This window comes from Drosophila rhopaloa, unplaced genomic scaffold, assembly GCF_018152115.1.
Source record: "Drosophila rhopaloa isolate 14029-0021.01 unplaced genomic scaffold, ASM1815211v1 contig_155, whole genome shotgun sequence".
NCBI lineage: Eukaryota > Metazoa > Arthropoda > Insecta > Diptera > Drosophilidae > Drosophila > Drosophila rhopaloa.
This window is the reverse complement of record NW_025335034.1, coordinates 8,818,478-8,843,248: the sequence shown is the minus strand read 5'-3', so window position 1 is coordinate 8,843,248 and position 24,771 is coordinate 8,818,478.

Genomic DNA, 24,771 nt, shown 5'->3' with positions numbered 1-24,771 from the left:
TGTGCAAAAAAGAGTCCGGAAATAGTGTTTATACCCGTTACTCGTAGAGTAAAAGGATATATTGTATTCGTGCAAAAGTATGTAACAGGTAGAAGGAAGCGTTTCCGACCCTATAAAGTATATATATTCTTGTTCAGGATCACCAACCGAGTCGATCTAGCCATGTCCGTCTGTCCGTCTGTCTGTCCGTATGAACGCTGAGATCTCGGAAACTATAAAAGCTAGAAGATTGGTATTTTGCATGTAGATTTTAGGAGTTCCTACGCAGCGCAAGTTTGTTTCAAAATGGTGCCACGCCCCCTCTGACGCCCACAAGCCACAAGCTGTGGCCACAGTTTTGATGCTATTATGAAAATTTTAGTTGATATGTATTTGTTTCGTCAATACCTATCGATTGGCCTAATAAAAGTTTGCCACGCCCACTCTAACACCCAAAAACCCAATAAACGCTTAAGCCTGGCTAGCGCCTACATTTCCGCCTTTCATGGCGCCATCTAACGGATGACTTTGGAACAGCTGCCCAAGGTGCTCAACAGAGTCAATGTTAATTCTCGATAAGCATTTCTATTAATGGAAATTGCGATGGTTTTCATTTGTCAATACCGAACTATATCCCTATAACTACACCCAAAAAAAAAACCGAAAGTGTAATTTTAATAAACGTGTATTAAAAAGAAACTATCGACAGTATTAAAGTATACGTATTAATTCAATACCTAAGAATATAACGCCTATACTTTTTAGTGTCAATTCTATACCGAAGAGTCTACAATTCTAATATGTGGTGTAATTTTTATACCACATACAAATAAGTTTTCAGTTTAAAATTAATACTCCTGGCTTCAAGAAAAAACTACAGGCAGTATACAGGAAGTCAGTATTAATTTATTACCAAATAATATGAAACCTATACTCAGTAGTAGTAATTCAAAACCACATATTATAAGGCCAATACTCTGTAGTTTAAAATTTAAACCGGAGTTTCGATTTTTGCCTTTGGTGTGAGACCAGGTCGAATGCGACAGTTCGATCTCAAAACGCGTTACCACATCTTAGTGGTTTTCGTCGCGTTAGTGCCTAATTGCCGTCATCGGGTTCCTGCATTCTGGTGAAATTCGTGAAGAGAAAAAGACGTAAGTAAAGTGAAATTATTAAAAAACAAGAGGGAACGCTATAGTCGGGTGCCCCGACTATCAGATACCCGTTACTCAGGTAAAGGGAGTGCGAGGGAGATGGAGATAAAAACTTTGATCACGCATAACTTTTTAACGAATGGTCCGATTTGAAAAATTTCTTCTACATTTCGATAGGTATTGATAAACACAATAAAACTGCATTTTTACTTTTCCGAAATATTTAAATTTTTAAAATCGTATATAAGCGATTATGGGCGTTAAAGGGGGCGTGGCACCATTTTGAAACAAACTTGCGCTGCGTAGGAACTTCTAAAATCTACATGCAAAATGCCAATCTTCTAGCTTTTATAGTTTCCGAGATCTCAGCGTTCATACGGACAGACAGACAGACGGACAGACAGACGGACAGACGGACATGGCTATATCGACTCGGCTAGTGACCCTGATCAAGAATATATATACTTTATAGGGTCGGAAACGCTTCCTTCTAGCTGTTACATACTTTTGCACGAATACAATATACCCTTTTACTCTACGAGTAACGGGTATAATAAAGGCAACCATATTTTACCCTTATTGGTTAATTGTGTGGAAATATGTAAGAGTAATCGAGTGGCTAGATTGATCTCGTATAATAATCATAATCGGAATTAAAGTATCGTACATTTACTTTAAAATGCTCTATTTTCCGTTTTCATCCCCCAATTTCCATGGTAACAAGTGATTTGCGCAGTCGCATTTCCATATTTACATACATAAATATATGTGTATGTACATATTTACATATTCGCATGCGCAAATCACTTGTTACCATGGAAACTGGGGGATGAAAACGGAAAAGTGCGCAGTTGTTTTGTTTTTTTGTTGTGCTTTGCGATAGATACATACAGTGACAAACTTAATTATTGGCACAGCAAGCATGTTAAACTTTGAGGCTATTTTTCTTCTAATAATATGCTGATATAAAAATAAAACAAAATATTTTTAGATAGCATCATTAATTTTATGTTAAATACAAGTGACTTCATTAATTTATCTTTTATAAATAATTTATTAAAAATAAAAAACCAAAGAATGGACCAAATTTGCCTGAACAAAATTATTGGCACACTTGGGTTTTAATTAACTATTTTGTTAAAACTTTATCGATTTGGCCACTTTTTTTTTAATTATCACATTTGCCTCTATAATCTTAATGGTATAATGATTAATTTTATAGCTAAAATGGTTTTAGTGCCTTAAAATAAAGGAAAAGTTGTTTGACTTTACAAGGTAAAAATAAAATCAACCGCATGTGTCCAAAAATTAAAATTTAATAAGCAGGATCAATGCAAATCGAAAGTCAACATTGGGGAAAGGATGCCCAGAAGCCATTTTTCCCACTCGGAGTCCTTTGCCGCATTTAAAGGACCCACGCAGTTGCAAAATGCAGGGCACACTGGCTAATCCATGGCTTTGAGAGGCCAGGAAAGCGCAAGGATCGTATAAAAGGACAATGTCAACACCCAGATCTCCTCAAAACGTATCGAAGTTGATGATAAGAAGGACTTTGGTAAGGATATTCACCCAACAGCCTTTTTCCAGGCCCTGCATGATGGTTTCTACAAATGAATTGAACCAAAAAGAAATCAATAGATTTTAAAAGTAAAAAAAAAACCTTTTAGTTCAGTGAAATTTATATCTGAGTATGCCAATCGACTTTTGGGTCCTTTCAACCTTCTCGTATGATTTAATAATCCTTTCCCCGAGCAAAGAGCTTATGTTAGAACCCTTTTCAAGGAGCAATTCATTTGTAGAAACCATCATGCAGGGCCTGGAAAAAGGCTGTTGGGTGAATATCCTTACCAAAGTCCTTCTTACCATCAACTTCGATACGTTTTGAGGAGATCTGGGTGTTGACATTGTCCTTTTATACGATCCTTGCGCTTTCCTGGCCTCTCAAAGCCATGGATTAGCCAGTGTGCCCTGCATTTTGCAACTGCGTGGGTCCTTTAAAATGTAGCAAAGGACTCCGAATGGGAAAAATGGCTTCTGGGCATCCTTTCCCCAATGTTGACTTTCGATTTGCATTGATCCTGCTTATTAAATTTTAATTTTTGGACACATGCGGTTGATTTTATTTTTACCTTGTAAAGTCAAACAACTTTTCCTTTATTTTAAGGCACTAAAAAAATTTTAGCTATAAAATTAATCATTATACCATTAAGATTATAGAGGCAAATGTGATAATTAAAAAAAAAGTGGCCAAATCGATAAAGTTTTAACAAAATAGTTAATTAAAACCCAAGTGTGCCAATAATTTTGTTCAGGCAAATTTGGTCCATTCTTTGGTTTTTTATTTTTAATAAATTATTTATAAAAGATAAATTAATGAAGTCACTTGTATTTAACATAAAATTAATGATTCTATCTAAAAATATTTTGTCTTATTTTAATATCAGCATATTATAAGAAGAACAAGAAAGGAAAGCTAACTTCGGGCGGAACCGAAGTTGAAATACCCTTGCAGAATATTCTGCAAATTATATTCTCCAAAATTATTCATACTCATAAAAAATCCCAACTTCCTAACTTTAAAAACACCAAAGTTATGGCATTTCCAATCGTTCAGTTATGTATATGGCAGCTATAGAATATAGTCGGCCGATCCTTATGAAATTTGATATGTCGTATTGATTGGGCAAAAATAAAACCCATAGAAAATCCCAACTTCCTAACTTAACAAACACTAAAGTTATGGCATTTTCGATCAATCAGTTATATGGCAGCTATAAGATATAGTCGTCTGATCCTTATGAAATTTGGTAGGTGGGATTAATTGGCCAAATATATAACCCATAGAAAATCCCAACTTCCTTACTTAACAAACAGCAGAGTTATGGCATTTCCGATCAATCAGTTATATGGCAGCTATAGGATATAGTCGGCCGATCCCAGCCGTTCCGACTTATATACTGCGTGCAAAGGAAAGAAGGGTGTGTGCAAAGTTTCAATTCGATATCTTTAAAACTGAGAGACTAGTTCGCGTAGAAACAGACAGACGGACAGACAGACGGACAGACGGACAGACGGACAGACGGACATGGCTATATCAACTCAGGAGGTGATCCTGATCAAGAATATATATACTTTATAGGGTCGGAGATGTCTCCTTCACTGCGTTGCACACTTTTGACCAAAATTATAATACCCTCTGCAAGGGTATAAAAATAGCCTCAAAGTTTAACATGCTTGCTGTGCCAATAATTAAGTTTGTCACTGTATATCCCAAGAACTATGCAAATCAAATCAAGTTAGCCAAATTAAAGGTCTGAGTCAAACAATGGCGTATGTGTGTATGTATGTAAGCATACATATACATATTAAGTTGTTTAGCTGAGTAACGGGTATCTAATAGTCGAAGCACTCGACTATAGCGTTCTCTCTTGTTATACCCTTGCAGAGGGTATTATCAAAGACCAATATAAACACCAAGATGCGTAACGCCATACGATTTTTTTGCACACGAATTTTTTGTGCTGGCTTTTCAACTGGCTTTTCGCTCTCTGCCCAAAAGCCAGCGAGAGAGCGCTCAAAAGCCAGCCGCTCTTTGCACGCATACTGCGACAGCCGACGAATGTATGTGTGCACATGTATTCACAAGCGAAGAAATTCGCTGCAGCGCGCTGTCGAAATACACTCTTTATTTTAAAATTATAACATTATTAAAAATACTTATTTTGTATTGCCTTTATATTAACTTTATTTACTAATTATTCGAATGTATAATATGTTTTAGTAATGACCAAATATATCTAAGTATAAAAAAATAACATAATTTATTTCATACATGACTTTACATTGGAATAATTTTTAGGAGCCTTAGAAATTTTGCGACTGAACAGGATGAATATTTTTATATTTATTGAATTTTAAATATTTGGATTAAAAAATATGTGGTATTTTTATATTATACGTATTATAATAACATTATATAAAATTATTATCACAATATAAATTAAATTTATATAAATATTTGTAAGTTAACTATTTTAATTATTTAGAAAAAGAGAAACCCAAAGGGGAAACAAAAAAGGTTTGCGCGCTTTTCTTTCTAAACATAGGCGCGCCTTTTCAAATCAAATTTAAAAGGCACAAAATCATTAAAGCTAATTTTATTTTATATACGAAATTCTAAAAATGGATAACTTACATAAAATGTACTTGTATTAAATTTAAATATACTAGGAGTATAAACTTTGAAAATTAAACCTACCCTGTTAAAATAACTAATAAATATTTATATTTGTATATTAACTATTAGTAACTATTAGTATATTTAATAAAATATATTAAATATACTAAATAATTGAAATAGTTAATATCTTACAAATTAATTAAATAATTTAAGTAGTCAATATATGGAATATACTATTTAATAATTAAAATAGTTAATATATTAAATACAATTCCTAATTAAAATAGTTAATATACAAATACATACTTAAATATTATATATACATTTTATAAAAATTACCCATTTTTAGTATTTCTTATGAATATTAAATTTGGTTAAATGATTTTGCGCCTTTTAATTTGATTTGTAAAACGCGCGCTTTTGGGTGAAAAAAAGCGCGCTAACTTTTTGTTTCTTCTTTGGGTTTCTCTTTTTGTGTTCGCTTAAAGCCTACAAGTTCATAGAGCTCCCCGATTATAACGAATATTAAAGATTTTGAAAGTTTAAACGCTTTCCCTTCTATTAAAAATTGATCCGCTGCATCAGTGACATAAAAAATAAAAGTGCGTGCATAAATTGTGCAAAATAGTGAAAAAAAAGAAATTTAAAATCGCTTACATTGTTTTGTAATTTTGCGAGCGAATTTTACGTGCAGCTGCTTATTTTCACAGGTTTGATTTCCAATAAACATATTATCTTTAGAAATTTGTAATTGCCCAATTTGAATGGCTATGGCAGAGAAAAAAAGAGCAAGGATTAGTGGAAACAAATGCAGCCTGTCCCACTGCCAAAAATCAGGGCGCGATTTTCCCGACCTTAAATTGTTTAAGTTTCCAGAAAAGGATCCAACAATTTTAAAGAAATGGGCGGAAAAGTGCCAATTTACTGAAGATTTTGTGGCGAGCACTTCATCACTGTTTTTATGCCAAGATCATTTCTCCCCAAATGATATTGGGGTAAGATATCTGAGGAACGGAACAATCCCAGCTCGCAACCTAATTAAAGATTCCAGTTGCAATAATAATGAAATTAATTTCAATGTTGTAAGATCGCCTCCAATAAAAAGACGCCGCTCAGAGTCCCCTGCTGAAATTTGTCGTCAGTGCCATAAAAGTACAAAAACATTAAAAGTCCTCCAAAAAAAATATTATACATATAAAAAGTTGTCTGATGAAAGACAAATACGAATAAAGATGCTGCAAAAAGAAAATTTGAATTTAAAACGAAAGGTGATAAGATTAAAATCTAAGTCCGAGAAAAACATAATTTCTGAAATAGATAAAATAAGTTTAACGGGAAATGAAAAAATATTGTCCAAAATGCTTCTTAAAGAAAAAAAGGGAACAAATATGAGATGGAATGATTCCGAAAAATTGTTCGCCCAGAGCATTTATTACAGGTATACTTCAACATATATGTTTTTAAGAGACTCATTAGAATTAAATCTTCCGAGTCCTTCATCTTTACAAAAGTGGAACAGCTTAAAGATACTATTAAGGAAATGACTGAACCGGATAAAGAATGCATATTAACTTGTGATGAAGTTGCAATAAAGAAAAATTTAACATATAATGCGTCTGTTGATGTAATTGATGGCTTAGAGCACTTACTTGACCGCTCTAATAAAATAGGAAGCCACATTTGCGTATTTGTTATACGGGGTATTTTAAAAAAATGGAAGTTTATATTAAACTATTTCGTACCCGAAACAAATATAAAAGGCGAATGTTTGAAAAGCCTTATTTATAAAAATATTAATATTGCAGAAAATATTGGGTTTAAAGTAAGGGGTGTTGTGTATGATCAAGGAGGTAACAATAGAAAATGTACCTCATTACTTGAAGTCACTAATGAGAAGCCTTACTTTACTTTCAATAATAAAAAATATTATATGTTTTATGACATTCCGCATCTTTTCAAATCTATAAGGAATAATTTCCTGAAAGCTCAATTTGAAACCCCTGACGGACTAGTTGACTTTGATGTCATACGGGAGGTATACGAATTAGAACAGGGCTCTGTTACGAGAATGACTAAATTAACAAAAAGTCACGTTAACCCAAATAGATTTGAGCAAATGCGGGTATGTTTGGCAACCCAAACATTTAGTCACACTGTTGCAGCGGCAATTAAAACTTGTAACCAAAACAAGCAATTCCATCGAAATAGTTCCGAAGTGGCAGCCTCTACTGCGGCATTTGTCCAAAAAGTTAATGATTACTTTGATTGCCTGAATAGCAGAATACTAAATGACAAAAACCCCATGAAAAGCGCACTTCAATTGAACAATATCGTTTGGAATAAATTGAAGGAAATAGTATATATTGTCTTGATGGCTTGCTCCAAACTACTGAGGCTATGTTTGGACTCGTCGAAGATATATTTAAAGACCACAAGGACCACTTTTTCTTTTTTACTAGTCGAGTTAACCAGGATCCCCTCGAAAACATATTTGCGTGCGTTCGCGCAAAAGGCGGTAACTGTAGAAATCCTTCAGTTAATGAATTTAATATAATAATTGCCAAACTGATATCTTTGCACATTTTTAAATTCTCACAAAAGTCGAATTGTGAAACCGATGATGATGTTATGTTGCCAATAGAGTTTGATTCAATTATATATCAGCCTTGCATTGAAAAAAATGAAATGCAGCAGCAAGAATATTCTGTATCATTTTCAGAAATTGTACAAGGCATTGAGAGGTACTTTAACAAAAATACTTTTTTGTGCAATGATGTACCCATTGAATTAACCTCAACCTCAAGCAGATATTTTGTTGGATATATTGCAAAGGGATCCAGTTGCGATAAATGCAGATCGTTCCTTATAAAAGAGACCGAGGATTTAACAGTTCCATCAGAGCTTTTTATACATGAAAAAAACTACTCGAGTAACTCTGACTTTGGAAAATTAAAAGCTCCATTAGATCTTTTCTTTAATGTCTGCAAAATACACATAAAAGTTTTTGAAAATATATTTAAAAATAATAAAAAACAAGAAAAGAAAGCTAACTTCGGGCGGAGCCGAAGTTGATATACCCTTGCAGAACATACTGTAAATTATATTCTCCAAAATTATTCATATGATGCATTCTAACATATCTACCCTTTCAGCCTCTTTTATAATGCAAAGGAGTGACAGTAACGCTTAAGTTTACAACCCTTTACTTTTTAGATAACAGAGACATTTCATTCAAAGAAATCCACGGGATTTTTCCATTATAAGCAGGTATAATTTGGCAAACCCTTAATTGGTTCAATGAACACGTGCAAGGGGCAAGAATTGTGCAAAGAACCTGCATTGCGCAACCGGTAACGCAGGTATGAGTGCAATTTAAGGAGTGGCTTTGTAACTGTACAATATCAGGTATACCCTTTTTTGATGGTCGAATCGGAAAAAATAGCACTACAAATTAGGACCTAAATTGCACAACAGGTAGCCAGATACATAAAAAATGCATTTTCATTGCCTTTTTGAAAAGGGTCAAGCTAGAGAACCTTAAAAGGGTCATGGGACAATTAATTTTTATTTGGGATATTACCTAACTTGATTATATATTCAGAAATCCTATAATTCGTAGATCAGTCGATGAAAAAATTTATAGAGTGACGACGTTACTCTGCCAGTTAGTGAAAAGTATTTTTTCAAGTGCAAAAATTTAAAGAGAGCGGAAGTATTTTTAACAGTGCAAAAGAGTGAGAAAGTAATTTGTATCAGTGGTAAAATTAAAAAATTGTTTTCGAGTAATATTTGAAACACAAACTTTGGTAAGTATATTTCGCTAATAACTCATTAACTTTCAAATTCTCCTAAAATCTTATTATAGCCGTGGACGGCATTCCATGTAGGTGATTTTATATGCTATCATTCCATAATTTTTATTTTTTCATGCAGCGCTATTAGAAATGCCACGTGTAACACGCTTGTCCCAGGAGCAACGCCGCCAAGCAGCTTTAAGCCGCAGTAGAACCCGCTATGAAAGGAATGCGTCCCAAATAAGAGCTCGGAACTCTCAACATATCGCCAATGTTCGAGGCAATAACCCTAACTTTCGGGAGGAAAGTCGTGCTCAGGATTCCACTGCACGCGCGCAGCGGAGAAGAAGCGAAAGGGTTCGCAACCTTGAACGGATTCGGGACGCACAAGCGCATTTAACTCGTCGGGAGGACTCTGAGGAGCGAAGACAAGAGCAGTTGCGAAACACTGCTGAGCATGCATCTCGGAGGACTAACCCAGAAATCCGTTCTGAGGAGCGTATTCAGGATGCTGCAAGACATTCGAATCGTCGACAGGACCTGGACTATCGTGTTTCTGAGCGGGCTCGGGATATGGAGGCACGTGCAACCCGTCGACAGGACTCTGAGGAGCGACGACGAGAGCAGTTGCGAAACACTGCTGAGCACTCTACTCGGAGGACTATTCCGGAGAACCGAAATCCTGAACGGGTTCGGGACATGGATGCACACGCGATCCGTCGAGAGGACCCCGAGGAGCGACGACGAGAGCAGTTGCGAAACACTGCTGAGCACTCTACTCGGAGGACTATTCCGGAGAACCGAAATCCTGAACGGGTTCGGGACATGGATGCACACGCGATCCGTCGAGAGGACCCCGAGGAGCGACGACGAGAGCAGTTGCGAAACACTGCTGAGCACTCTACTCGGAGGACTATTCCGGAGTACCGAAATCCTGAACGGGTTCGGGACATGGATGCACACGCGATCCGTCGAGAGGACCCCGAGGAGCGACGACGAGAGCAGTTGCGAAACACTGCTGAGCACTCTACTCGGAGGACTATTCCGGAGTACCGAAATCCTGAACGGGTTCGGGACATGGATGAACACGCGATCCGTCGAGAGGACCCCGAGGAGCGACGACGAGAGCAGTTGCGAAACACTGCTGAGCACTCTACTCGGAGGACTATTCCGGAGTACCGAAATCCTGAACGGGTTCGGGACATGGATGCACACGCGATCCGTCGAGAGGACCCCGAGGAGCGACGACGAGAGCAGTTGCGAAACACTGCTGAGCACTCTACTCGGAGGACTATTCCGGAGTACCGAAATCCTGAACGGGTACGGGACGCCGGAGCGCGTGCTATTCGTCGAGAGGTCACCGAGGAACGGCGACAAGAGCAGGTGCAAAATACTGCTGACCATGCCTCTCGGAGGAACAATCCCGAATTTCGAATTTCAGAGCGAATTCGGGATGCCGCAGCACGAGCTGCTCATCGCGAGGACCCAGAGGAACGTGCAAGGGAACAGGAAAGGAACACTGGAGAGCACCGACAGCGACGAAGGGATATGGAAGACAGGCAGCGAGAACGGGAAAGGGACGCCGATAACAGGAGAGCAACCAGGAGAAATCCCATCGCTAGATCACAGGAGCAACGGATAAACACATCACAACGCCGGGAAACACGACAACAGCGGAGGATTCGGGAAGAACAAATTCGGCAAATGGCAGAGGATCGGTTATTAAACTTTAGGATGGACTCACAAAATCGACTCGATGCCTCCCAAAGGCAGTCGCAAAGAAACATGGACGCAAGAGCTCAACTTTCGGAGGATGAACTGGAACAGGAACGAGGACAACAGCGAAATAGGATTCGATCATCAGCGAGGGATTTGTACCACAGGAACATTAAGGAAGGCCCAACGGCTATTTGTATTTGCTGTGGAGGAACATGGTTCCGTTCGCAGGTAAGTGGATTATCCATCTTGGCTATCTCCTCTAAATTTCCTCTCCTAAACGTTGGCAACGCCTTTTATTTGTCAAGAAAATTTCCAAGTCCGTCCGGCAAATATAACTTTTGCCACACTTGTCGTCGTGCCATTTCTCTTGGCAAACTCCCATCACTCTGCCTTTCTAATGGGTTCGATTTCCCAGAAATCCCTGAGTGCTTAAATGGACTCACCTGCCTCGAAGAACGCCTTATTTCACCGAGAATCCCTTTTATGAGGATTATTTCCCTCGGCTATGAAAGGCAATGTGGAATCAGAGGGGCAGTGGTGAATGTTCCAATTTCAGTTCCCGATATTGTGACTGCGCTTCCACGCTCTTTCGACTCTACCCATGTCATCCAAGTCCATTTAAAAAGGAGACTAGAGTACGCTCACAATTTCATGACTGAAACTATTAGACCCGCTCGGGTTCTTGAAGCTGTACGGTACTTAGTGAATACCGAGCTCTACAGAAAGCACAACATTTCACTAAACGAATCCTGGCTAACAGAACTTCAAGGAATTAATGAAATTCCTTTTATTGCTGACGAATCTGATCGCGAAGCAGTAGAGCAACTTCTTCACCAGCAACACCACTCCCAAAATGCTGCAGAGCTCGAAGACAATTTAAATCCCGGAGGCCATGAAACATTATTGGAAAATAATGATACTGCAATTCAGCGCATTGCATTGGCACCGGGTGAAGGCCGCCGGCCAACAAGCTTAACGCTTGACGAAGACGCAGAGGAACTTTCCTTTCCAACTATTTCTTGCGGAGAAATATTTAAAGGAAATACAACCTATGCGAAAAAAGCCAGATCCCAAATCCGTTTTTACGACCGTCGTTGCGCTGTAGTTCCAAAAGTTTTATACATGTATAAATTTTACGAAATGCAGCGCATACAAAATTCAATTTCAATTGCTTTACGCAAAAAGTCGGGAGCGGTTACCGCTGGTAATCTGCGGGATGAATCATTTGTTGACCGTCTTGTGCAACATGATGATGGCTACCACATCCTAAAAGGCTTACGGTCTGCACCAGCTCATTGGGAGGCTGAGAAAAAAAAAGTTATAGCCATGATTCGACAATTTGGGCTGCCAACGTTTTTCATAACTCTTTCCGCTGCTGAAACTAAGTGGAATGAACTTTTAGTTATCCTGTCTCTTCTATTGGATAATAGGGCTATAAGCGAGGAAGAAGCGGCAGCTCTTTCCAGCTCCGAAAAGGCTCGGTTAATCCGATCTGATCCAGTGACGTGCTCTCGATACTTCGATTACAGGTTGCGACAATTAATGAAATTGTTCAAAACCGATATTTTTGGGGAATTTAATCTTTCTCATTTTTATTGGAGAATCGAGTTCCAGCACAGAGGATCTCCGCATTCTCATGGCATGTACTGGCTTGCTGGTGCTCCTAAGCTCGAAGACGCCGAAAATACCGAGCAAGTAATAAACTTTATTGATAGGTTTATTACTACAAATGGAGACGATACTGAACTACAAGAAGTAATTCAGTATCAACGCCATAAGCATAGTGCTTCTTGCCTAAGAGAGTTACGCGGACAGGAGTTCTGCCGATTCAATATGCCATATCCTCCTATGCCCGAAACGCTTATTTTGCATCCAATAGAAGAAAACGAAGTCAATATTGAAGATCATAAAACTTTGTTTAAAAAAATTAAGGAAGCTTTAAGGACTATTTCAAATGAAGACGCAGCTTTGTTTAACAATTTTGATAATTTTCTGTCCCACCTTGAAACTAATTTTGAAGCCTACAAGCTAGCCTTACGTTCCAGCTTAAAAAAGCCACAAATTTTTCTTCGCAGACAATTCTCCGACCGACTGCTCAATGCTTATAATAGAGATATTCTAAGCTTACACAGAGCTAATATGGATATTCAATTTATCCTAGATGCGTACGCCTGTTGTAGTTATATCATTAACTACATAAACAAGTCAAACAGAGGCGTATCGCAGTTGCTCCGTGAAGCCATGGCAGAAATAAGCCATGGGAATATTTCTATTAAAAGGAAATTACAGCACATAGGGAATAAGTTTATTAACGCTACAGAAATATCGGCCCAAGAAGCAGCTTACAATATTTTGGGGCTGCATATGTCGGAGGCAAGTGAAGGTACTATTTTTGTAAACACTTGCCATCCAGACAAACGAGTTCGATTGGCTCGCTCAAATGAAGAATTAGAGCGACTTCCAAACAACTCGGTGGATATTTTTGAGCGTAATATTCTTGACCGATATGTGCAAAGGCATGAGCAGTTGGAAGGAATTTGTTTAGCAGATTTCGCAGCTTGGTACAGATTTGTCAAGCGGATTGCACGATCTGCCGCTAATCATAGGGAAGACTATGATGAAGCAAATGATGTGGAGGTAGATGACGAAGATGAAGTTGCTGAGCAAAGTTATCCACTGTTGGATGGGTCTGGTTGCGTTAAGAAACGTAGGCATCCCCTGATTCTAAGGTGGGTTCGCTTTAGCATAAACTCTTCACCTTCCGATTATTTCCGAGAGCATTTAATGCTCTTTTATCCTTGGCGAAATGAAGAAGCTGAACTTCTTTCCAACGACATTGCAAACACATTCCGAGTAAACCATGAAGCCATTAAGATAATGAAAAGGAACTATGATGTGTTTGATGATATGGAGTTAGAGAGAGTTCTGGAAGATTTGCAAGAGGATAGGGGAGATAATGCTCCTGATGCGGAAGAACCTGCCTCCCAATTTTTAGACGAAGAGTTTAGAGCTTTGGCTGTACCAAATATAGAGCGAAACGTAAATATTCTTCAGGATGACAATGCGATAAACAACCCTGAAGAAGACGGCGAACTTCAATTAATTAGACTCCCCCCGTTAGTTTCCAATGATGACCTTTGCTCGCTAACTCGGTCCCTCAACTACAAACAAAGACTATATTATGCACATGTGATGCATAATGTTGTTTGTAAAAATATTTTTTACGAATATGTTGGTGGAGGGGCCGGTGTAGGAAAAAAGCAGACTGATTTCTACCATCTATCAGTCTGTGACTTGGCGAGCAAATAAGGTTCCTGGTGCTACGGATTCAGCAAAGGTTTTATTATGTGCTCCGACTGGAAAAGCTGCTTTTGGAATTGGAGGACTGACTCTGCATTCAGTGTTTTCTCTTCCAATTAATCAGGCTTCAGGTCCCTTAAGACCGTTAAGCAATGATAGTTTAAATACAATTCATTGCAAGTTGATTGATCTCCAACTGATTATAATTGATGAAATTTCTATGGTTGGTTCTAAAATGCTTTCATTTTTGGATCAACGGCTTCGTCAAATATTCCGAAGCCCTGACTTAAGTTTTGGTGGAAAATCAATTATAGTTTTTGGAGATCTAAAGCAACTTTCCCCAGTTGGAGACAGTTGGATATTTTCGGAGAGGACAATTAATCCTTATAGCGTTTTAGCAGGAAATAGCTTATGGAACAACTTTAAGTATTTTGAGCTTACTGAAATAATGCGCCAAAGAGGCGACCATGCATTTGCTCAAGCCCTAAATCATTTATCTGAGGCTTGCATGACAATAGCAGATATGGAGCTCCTTAAACAAAGAGTTGTTTCACCCAGCGAAGTTCCTGATGATGCCATTCATTTATTTTCTTCTAACGAAGAAGTTAACAATTACAATTCCCTAAAACTAGCGCGAATTGGGACGGAGGAATTGGTTTCCACTGCTGTTGATACAGTGAAAACTGCGAACATATCTACACGAAACAGAGAAAACACGTTAAGATATGCTCAAAATATGAAAACCTCTGAAACACAGGGCTTGCCATATGTTCTTCATCTCAAAACAACTGCTAAATATATGGTGACCGTCAATATAGACACAAGTGACGGACTTGTAAATGGAGCAACTGGTCAGCTGATGCTAATTGACCATTGCTTAGTGAATGGCTCAAATTTAGTAACGCGACTTTGGATTAAATTTTTTGAACCCACGGTTGGCGCTATCGCCAGATCAAAAGTTCGGAACAGTCCCGATCCCGAATGGACTCCAATAGTAAAAGCCTCTCGAGTTTTTCAATGTGGAAGATCGGAGCATGCTTCTGTTGACCGAAAACAATTTCCAATTGTTCCTGCTGAGGCTATTACCATCCACAAAAGCCAAGGAGCAACATATAGCAAAGTCGCCGTGCATCTTAAAAGAGGCATCAAGCGAGCTTCGTTATATGTTGGATGCAGCAGAGCCACTAGCGCATCAGGACTTTTTCTTCTAGGCGACTTTGTTGCTCCAACAAGATTTGGAGCTCCAAATGTCCAAGACGAACTTCAAAAGTTAAGAGAGGAAAAGTTTTTGACTACGCATTATGATTTTGTGGTTAACAGAAACGAAGACATCTCCCTTTATTACCATAATGTTGAGTCTCTTCGAAGCCATCGCGAAGATATTTTTAACGACCCTATTATTTGTTGTGCAAATTTTCTTTGTTTTGTCGAAACTTGGACTCTTCCCAGCGAAGACTTTTCTTACCAAGGTTTCGACATAATAAGAAGAATTGATAGCAATCGATTGAATGGTATTGGCAAAAATGGAATTATGATTTATGCCAAGCAAAATATTGCCGAAAATGTAGTTTTCTTGTTTGAGACAAATAAGTCTTTGAGCTCAAGAACTATATACCAATCAATTGCCTTCAAATATCTTAATACATCCTTCATTGTTGTTTATAGGAATCCAACGTTTCCTATAGCTCAATTTCGTAATGAAGTTATGTCGGACGTAGAAAGGATACGCAGCTTAGAAAATAATAGCAAATTGGTTATTTTAGGAGATTTTAATATTTGCAGATCCACAACCACTGATCGACTTGAAGAAGCTTTAAATGAATTTAATCTAATTCCAATCAATAATTCTGCAACTACGAAAACATTTGACGCAAATTGATTGGATATTTGCTGAAAATGAGCTGAGGAATGCTGTTGCTCTTACATATAAAACGAGCTATAGTCATCATGATGGAATTTTTTTAAATATAGATATTATGATTAGTTTATTAATTTATTTATTAATTTATCTATTAATTTATTAACTTATTTATTTATTTGAATTGTATATATTTAGGTAAAATAGAAATATATTATTATATTGTTTCAAGATTGTGATAATTTTTTTTTATAAAGTGCAATATAGATTAAGCTATTATAATATTTCCCTCTCGTGGATTGAGACCTTGTCGTGGTGAGGGGGCTGAGTATGTGAGGATTCATAATAAATATCACGGAAACCAGCATCAATCCTTTGTTTTAACTAGTTCATAAAAAAAAAAAGATGGATCACCGACAGATTCAAAATAATATTTAATAAATCTATTTCTATATTAATGCCAATAAGGAAAAGTTCGAGGGGGTTGAATTTTATTGATTGATTTTATTGATGATGATAGCTATGATAGCCATATTCTATGACATATTCTATGACTAAGTACAAATTTTCTTATATGTACCAGAAGCTCAATAACAATTCTAAATTAGGTTTAAAGGTAAATCTGAAAAGATCCTGACGAAATTTGGTATGTCGGATGATTGGCCAAATAAAAAACCCATACAAAATCCCAATTTCCTAACTTTAAAAACACCAATGTTATGACATTTCCGATTGTTCCGTTATATGGCAGCTATAGGATATAGTCGGCCGATCTTTTTGAAATTTGGTAGGTCGGATTGATTGGCCAAAAATAAAACCCATAGAAAATCCCAACTTCCTAATATTACAAACACCAAAGTTATGGCATTTACGATCGTTCAGTTATATGGTAGCTATAGGATATAGTCTGCCGATCCTTATGAAATTTGGTAGGTCGGATTGATTGGCCAAAAATAAAACCCATAGAAAATCCCAACTTCCTAATATTACAAACACCAAAGTTATGGCATTTCCGATCGTTCAGTTATATGGCAGCTATAGGATATAGTCGGCCGATCCTTATAAAATTTGCTAGGTCGAATTGATTGGCCAAAAATAAAACCCATAGAAAATCTCAACTCCCTAACTTTACAAGCACTTAAGTTATGGCATTTCCTATCAATCAGTTGTATGGCAGCTATAGGATATAGTCGGCCGATCCCGGCCGTTCCGACTTATATACTGCGTGCAAAGGAAAGAAGGGTGTGTGCAAAGTTTCAATTCGATATCTTTAAAACTGAGAGACTAGTTCGCGTAGAAACAGACAGACGGACAGACAGACGGACAGACGGACAGACGGACAGACGGACAGACGGACATGCTTATATCAACTCAGGAGGCGATCCTGATCAAGAATATATATACTTTATATGGTCGGAGATGTCTCCTTCACTGCGTTGCACACTTTTGACCAAAATTATAATACCCTCTGCAAGGGTATAAAAATTAAGGAAGCTTTAAGGACTATTTCAAATGAAGACGCAGCTTTGTTTAACAATTTTGATAATTTTCTGTCCCACCTTGAAACTAATTTTGAAGCCTACAAGCTAGCCTTACGTTCCAGCTTAAAAAAGCCACAAATTTTTCTTCGCAGACAATTCTCCGACCGACTGCTCAATGCTTATAATAGAGATATTCTAAGCTTACACAGAGCTAATATGGATATTCAATTTATCCTAGATGCGTACGCCTGTTGTAGTTATATCATTAACTACATAAACAAGTCAAACAGAGGCGTATCGCAGTTGCTCCGTGAAGCCATGGCAGAAATAAGCCATGGGAATATTTCTATTAAAAGGAAATTACAGCACATAGGGAATAAGTTTATTAACGCTACAGAAATATCGGCCCAAGAAGCAGCTTACAATATTTTGGGGCTGCATATGTCGGAGGCAAGTGAAGGTACTATTTTTGTAAACACTTGCCATCCAGACAAACGAGTTCGATTGGCTCGCTCAAATGAAGAATTAGAGCGACTTCCAAACAACTCGGTGGATATTTTTGAGCGTAATATTCTTGACCGATATGTGCAAAGGCATGAGCAGTTGGAAGGAATTTGTTTAGCAGATTTCGCAGCTTGGTACAGATTTGTCAAGCGGATTGCACGATCTGCCGCTAATCATAGGGAAGACTATGATGAAGCAAATGATGTGGAGGTAGATGACGAAGATGAAGTTGCTGAGCAAAGTTATCCACTGTTGGATGGGTCTGGTTGCGTTAAGAAACGTAGGCATCCCCTGATTCTAAGGTGGGTTCGCTTTAGCATAAACTCTTCACCTTCCGATTATTTCCGAGAGCATTTAATGCTCTTTTATCCTTGGCGAAATGAAGAAGCTGAACTTCTTTCCAACGACATTGCAAACACATTCCGAGTAAACCATGAAGCCATTAAGATAATGAAAAGGAACTATGATGTGTTTGATGATATGGAGTTAGAGAGAGTTCTGGAAGATTTGCAAGAGGATAGGGGAGATAATGCTCCTGATGCGGAAGAACCTGCCTCCCAATTTTTAGACGAAGAGTTTAGAGCTTTGGCTGTACCAAATATAGAGCGAAACGTAAATATTCTTCAGGATGACAATGCGATAAACAACCCTGAAGAAGACGGCGAACTTCAATTAATTAGACTCCCCCCGTTAGTTTCCAATGATGACCTTTGCTCGCTAACTCGGTCCCTCAACTACAAACAAAGACTATATTATGCACATGTGATGCATAATGTTGTTTGTAAAAATATTTTTTACGAATATGTTGGTGGAGGGGCCGGTGTAGGAAAAAGCAGACTGATTTCTACCATCTATCAGTCTGTGACTTGGCGAGCAAATAAGGTTCCTGGTGCTACGGATTCAGCAAAGGTTTTATTATGTGCTCCGACTGGAAAAGCTGCTTTTGGAATTGGAGGACTGACTCTGCATTCAGTGTTTTCTCTTCCAATTAATCAGGCTTCAGGTCCCTTAAGACCGTTAAGCAATGATAGTTTAAATACAATTCATTGCAAGTTGATTGATCTCCAACTGATTATAATTGATGAAATTTCTATGGTTGGTTCTAAAATGCTTTCATTTTTGGATCAACGGCTTCGTCAAATATTCCGAAGCCCTGACTTAAGTTTTGGTGGAAAATCAATTATAGTTTTTGGAGATCTAAAGCAACTTTCCCCAGTTGGAGACAGTTGGATATTTTCGGAGAGGACAATTAATCCTTATAGCGTTTTAGCAGGAAATAGCTTATGGAACAACTTTAAGTATTTTGAGCTTACTGAAATAATGCGCCAAAGAGGCGACCATGCATTTGCTCAAGCCCTAAATCATTTATCTGAGGCTTGCATGATAATTGCAGATATAAAGCTCCTTAAACGAAGAGTTGTTTCACCCAGCGAAGTTCCTGATGATGCCATTCATTTAATTTATTCTAACGAAGATGTTAACAGTTACAATTTCCTAAAACTAACGCAAATTGGGACGGAATAATTGGTTTCCACTGCTGTTGATACAGTGAAAACTGCGAACATATCTACACGAAACAGAGAAAACACGTTAAGATATGCTCAAAATATGAAAACCCCTGAAACACAGGGTTTGCCATATGTTCTTCATGTTCTAGACACAAGTGACGGACTTGTAAATGAAGCAACTGGTCAGCTGATGCTAATTGACCATTGCTTAGTGAATGGCTCAAATTTAGTAACGCGACTTTGGATTAAATTTTTTGAACCCACGGTTGGCGCTATCGCCAGATCAAAAGTTCGGAACAGTCCCGATCCCGAATGGACTCCAATAGTAAAAGCCTCTCGAGTTTTTCAATGTGGAAGATCGGAGCATGCTTCTGTTGACCGAAAACAATTTCCAATTGTTCCTGCTGAGGCTATTACCATCCACAAAAGCCAAGGAGCAACATATAGCAAAGTCGCCGTGCATCTTAAAAGAGGCATCAAGCGAGCTTCGTTATATGTTGGATGCAGCAGAGCCACTAGCGCATCAGGACTTTTTCTTCTAGGCGACTTTGTTGCTCCAACAAGATTTGGAGCTCCAAATGTCCAAGACGAACTTCAAAAGTTAAGAGAGGAAAAGTTTTTGACTACGCATTATGATTTTGTGGTTAACAGAAACGAAGACATCTCCCTTTATTACCATAATGTTGAGTCTCTTCGAAGCCATCGCGAAGATATTTTTAACGACCCTATTATTTGTTGTGCAAATTTTCTTTGTTTTGTCGAAACTTGGACTCTTCCCAGCGAAGACTTTTCTTACCAAGGTTTCGACATAATAAGAAGAATTGATAGCAATCGATTGAATGGTATTGGCAAAAATGGAATTATGATTTATGCCAAGCAAAATATTGCCGAAAATGTAGTTTTCTTGTTTGAGACAAATAAGTCTTTGAGCTCAAGAACTATATACCAATCAATTGCCTTCAAATATCTTAATACATCCTTCATTGTTGTTTATAGGAATCCAACGTTTCCTATAGCTCAATTTCGTAATGAAGTTATGTCGGACGTAGAAAGGATACGCAGCTTAGAAAATAATAGCAAATTGGTTATTTTAGGAGATTTTAATATTTGCAGATCCACAACCACTGATCGACTTGAAGAAGCTTTAAATGAATTTAATCTAATTCCAATCAATAATTCTGCAACTACGAAACATTTGACGCAAATTGATTGGATATTTGCTGAAAATGAGCTGAGGAATGCTGTTGCTCTTACATATAAAACGAGCTATAGTCATCATGATGGAATTTTTCTTAAATATAGATATTAGGATTAGTTTATTAATTTATTTATTAATTTATTTATTAATTTATTAACTTATTTATTTATTTGAATTGTATATATTGAGGTAAAATAGAAATATATTATTATACTGTTTCAAGATTGTGATAATTTTTTTTTTATTTATAAAGTGCAATATAGATTAAGCTATTATAATATTTCCCTCTCGTGGATTGAGACCTTGTCGTGGTGAGGGGGCTGAGTATGTGAGGATTCATAATAAATATCACGGAAACCAGCATCAATCCTTTGTTTTAACTAGTTCATAAAAAAAATGGATCACCGACAGATTCAAAATAATATTTAATAAATCTATTTCTATATTGGCATTACCATTAAGGAAAAGTTCGAGGGGGTTGAATTTTATTGATTGATTTTATTGATGATGATAGCTATGATAGCCATATTCTATGACATATTCTATGACTAAGTACAAATTTTCTTATATGTACCAGAAGCTCAATAACAATTCTAAATTAGGTTTAAAGGTAAATCTGAAAAGATCCTGACGAAATTTGGTATGTCGGATTGATTGGCCAAATAAAAAACCCATACAAAATCCCAATTTCCTAACTTTAAAAACACCAATGTTATGACATTTCCGATTGTTCCGTTATATGGCAGCTATAGGATATAGTCGGCCGATCTTTTGAAATTTGGTAGGTCGGATTGATTGGCCAAAAATAAAACCCATAGAAAATCCCAACTTCCTAATATTACAAACACCAAAGTTATGGCATTTACGATCGTTCAGTTATATGGTAGCTATAGGATATAGTCTGCCGATCCTTATGAAATTTGGTAGGTCGGATTGATTGGCCAAAAATAAAACCCATAGAAAATCCCAACTTCCTAATATTACAAACACCAAAGTTATGGCATTTCCGATCGTTCAGTTATATGGCAGCTATAGGATATAGTCGGCCGATCCTTATAAAATTTGCTAGGTCGAATTGATTGGCCAAAAATAAAACCCATAGAAAATCTCAACTCCCTAACTTTACAAGCACTTAAGTTATGGCATTTCCTATCAATCAGTTGTATGGCAGCTATAGGATATAGTCGGCCGATCCCGGCCGTTCCGACTTATATACTGCGTGCAAAGGAAAGAAGGGTGTGTGCAAAGTTTCAATTCGATATCTTTAAAACTGAGAGACTAGTTCGCGTAGAAACAGACAGACGGACAGACAGACGGACAGACGGACAGACGGACAGACGGACAGACGGACATGCTTATATCAACTCAGGAGGCGATCCTGATCAAGAATATATATACTTTATATGGTCGGAGATGTCTCCTTCACTGCGTTGCACACTTTTGACCAAAATTATAATACCCTCTGCAAGGGTATAACAACTGTGTATAAGAAAATTTATTGTGGATAAATGCATTAAGTGCACAAATGAAAGTAGTGATTACTCATTATGGTTTGATAAGAATAATGAATGTTATGTGCATAAGATAGATCTCTTAAACAAACTTATTAAAGTTTTACTATTTAAGCATTGCAAATGGACTGTGATAGCTGATAGACAAACAAGAAAGGAAAGCTAACTTCGGGCGGAGCCGAAGTTGATATACCCTTGCAGAATATTTTATAAATTATATTGTCCAAAATTATTCATATGATGTATTCTTAATAATCATAAAATGTCCCAACTTCCTAACTTTAAAAACACCAAAGTTATGTCATTTCCAATCGTTCAGTTATATGGCAGCTATAAGATATAGTCGGCCGATCCTTATGAAATTTGGTAGGTCGGATTGATTAGCCAAAAATAAAACCCATAGAAAATCCCAACTTCCTAACTTTAAAAACACCAAAGTTATGGCTTTTCCGATCAATCAGTTATATGGCGGCTATAGGATATAGTCGTCCGATCCTTATGAAATTTGGTAGGTCGGATTGATTAGCCAAAAATAAAACCCATAGAAAATCCCAACTTCCTAACTTTAAAAACACCAAAGTTATGGCTTTTCCGATCGTTCAGTTATATGGCAGCTATATGATATAGTGGCCCGATCCGGCTCGTTCCGACTTATATACTACCTGCAATAGAAATACAACTTTTGGGAAAGTTTCAAGCAGATAGCTTTAAAACTGAGGGACTAGTTTGCGTAGAAACGGACGGACAGACGGACAGACGGACAGACGGACAGACGGACGGACAGACGGACGGACAGACGGACAGACGGACATGGCTAGATCGACTCTCCTGGTGATGCTGATCAAGAATATATATACTTTATAGGGTCGGAAATGTCTCCTTCACTGCGTTGCAAACTTTTGACTGAAATTATAATACCCTCTGCAAGGGTATAAAAAGGCAAGCTAAACTCAGTATTCTACCTCATAAGTAAAAAAACGACTGAAGCGATTTGTAAAAGATACAAATTATACCTTAATGTAAAAACTTAATCAATACAAATTAAGTAAGTAAATAGTAAATAAAATAAATAATACAAAACAAATGTAAGCAATTAAGCAATAGTTAGAAAACTAGCTTTTTTGGGGAACATGGAAATGTTTTAATGTAAATTAAAGCATTTCAAGTCGACTCGAAGGTCATATAAATATGTGACCCCATTACAATTGTAATGGCCTCCCCGTGGTGTTCCCTGGGTACCGATTATATACATGCAAATTTGATCGTATTGGTTGATTAAAAAAAATATAAATTTTATTTTTTTAATTTCACTTTATTGGTGCAGACCTTAATTCACTAACTCTTTATCCGAATAAGACTCACTCCTTAATTCTAAAATCTTCTCCAACGAACCTCGGCCAGAAGCTTTTCTTTTTTAAGCTTCTAGAACTTTGATTTTTGTTTAAAATAAAAGCTTATGCTGAAACTGTCGCATCTCGTTGTGAAATTCCATTATGCTGACCGATGCAATTTTGATTAAAAATTGGAACGCAATACTTTTGTCTTTGAACGTGAGAGTTTGGCTTCGAACGGAAGCTGTTGTTTACTTTACTATAGGTTTATTTATCTTAGCAGAACGGTCAAGCGCGGCCTTCGAAGTTAATGAAAAAGGCGAAGGCAGAATCATAAATAAAGGCAAAGGCAATGTAGCTCAGATTGAATTCAAAAATTTGTTTATTAATCCCATAAGTGGAACCGTTGGATAATTGAATTTAAAAATTTGTTTATTAGTTCCATAAGTGGAACCGTTTCACGGGTTGGATAACTCTCCCCCTTCTAAAATGGATCGTCCCGATTCATTATGGATTTCGTTTAAACGATCTCTTAATTCTGTTAAAAATATTTCTTCGTTAATAGGTTTTTCTAATTCTGGCCGTTGTTTTTTGGTTACAAATATATGTCTATATTTAATAATAGGTAGAGAAATCAAATATATAATGATTAAAATTAATAATATAAAGGATATAGATATTTTGGTATTATTAATTTTAATGAATGGATTTAAAATATTTATATTATCTAAAGAGAGTTCCGAGTTATTTGAAAATATATAATCGGATATTTCATAATTTTTGAAGTGGTTTGTAGTAATATAGTTAAGAATTTTGTTGTCTAAATTGGTATATGAAACGTTATTTATTGTGGTTGTACCGTTAAATGTTATTAAGAATGAACCACCTAATTCGGAGTTGTTGACGATGTTGTTACCATTTATTAAAATGGCACCATCTTGGATAATGTCTATTTATACCCGTTACTCGTAGAGTAAAAGGGTATATTGTATTCGTGCAAAAGTATGTAACAGCTAGAAGGAAGCGTTTCCGACCCTATAAAGTATATATATTCTTGATCAGGGTCACTAGCCGAGTCGATATAGCCATGTCCGTCTGTCCGTCTGTCCGTCTGTCTGTCCGTCTGTCTGTCTGTCTGTCTGTCCGTATGAACGCTGAGATCTCGGAAACTATAAAAGCTAGAAGATTGGCATTTTGCATGCAGATTCTAGGAGTTCCTACGCAGCGCAAGTTTGTTTCAAAAAGGTGCCACGC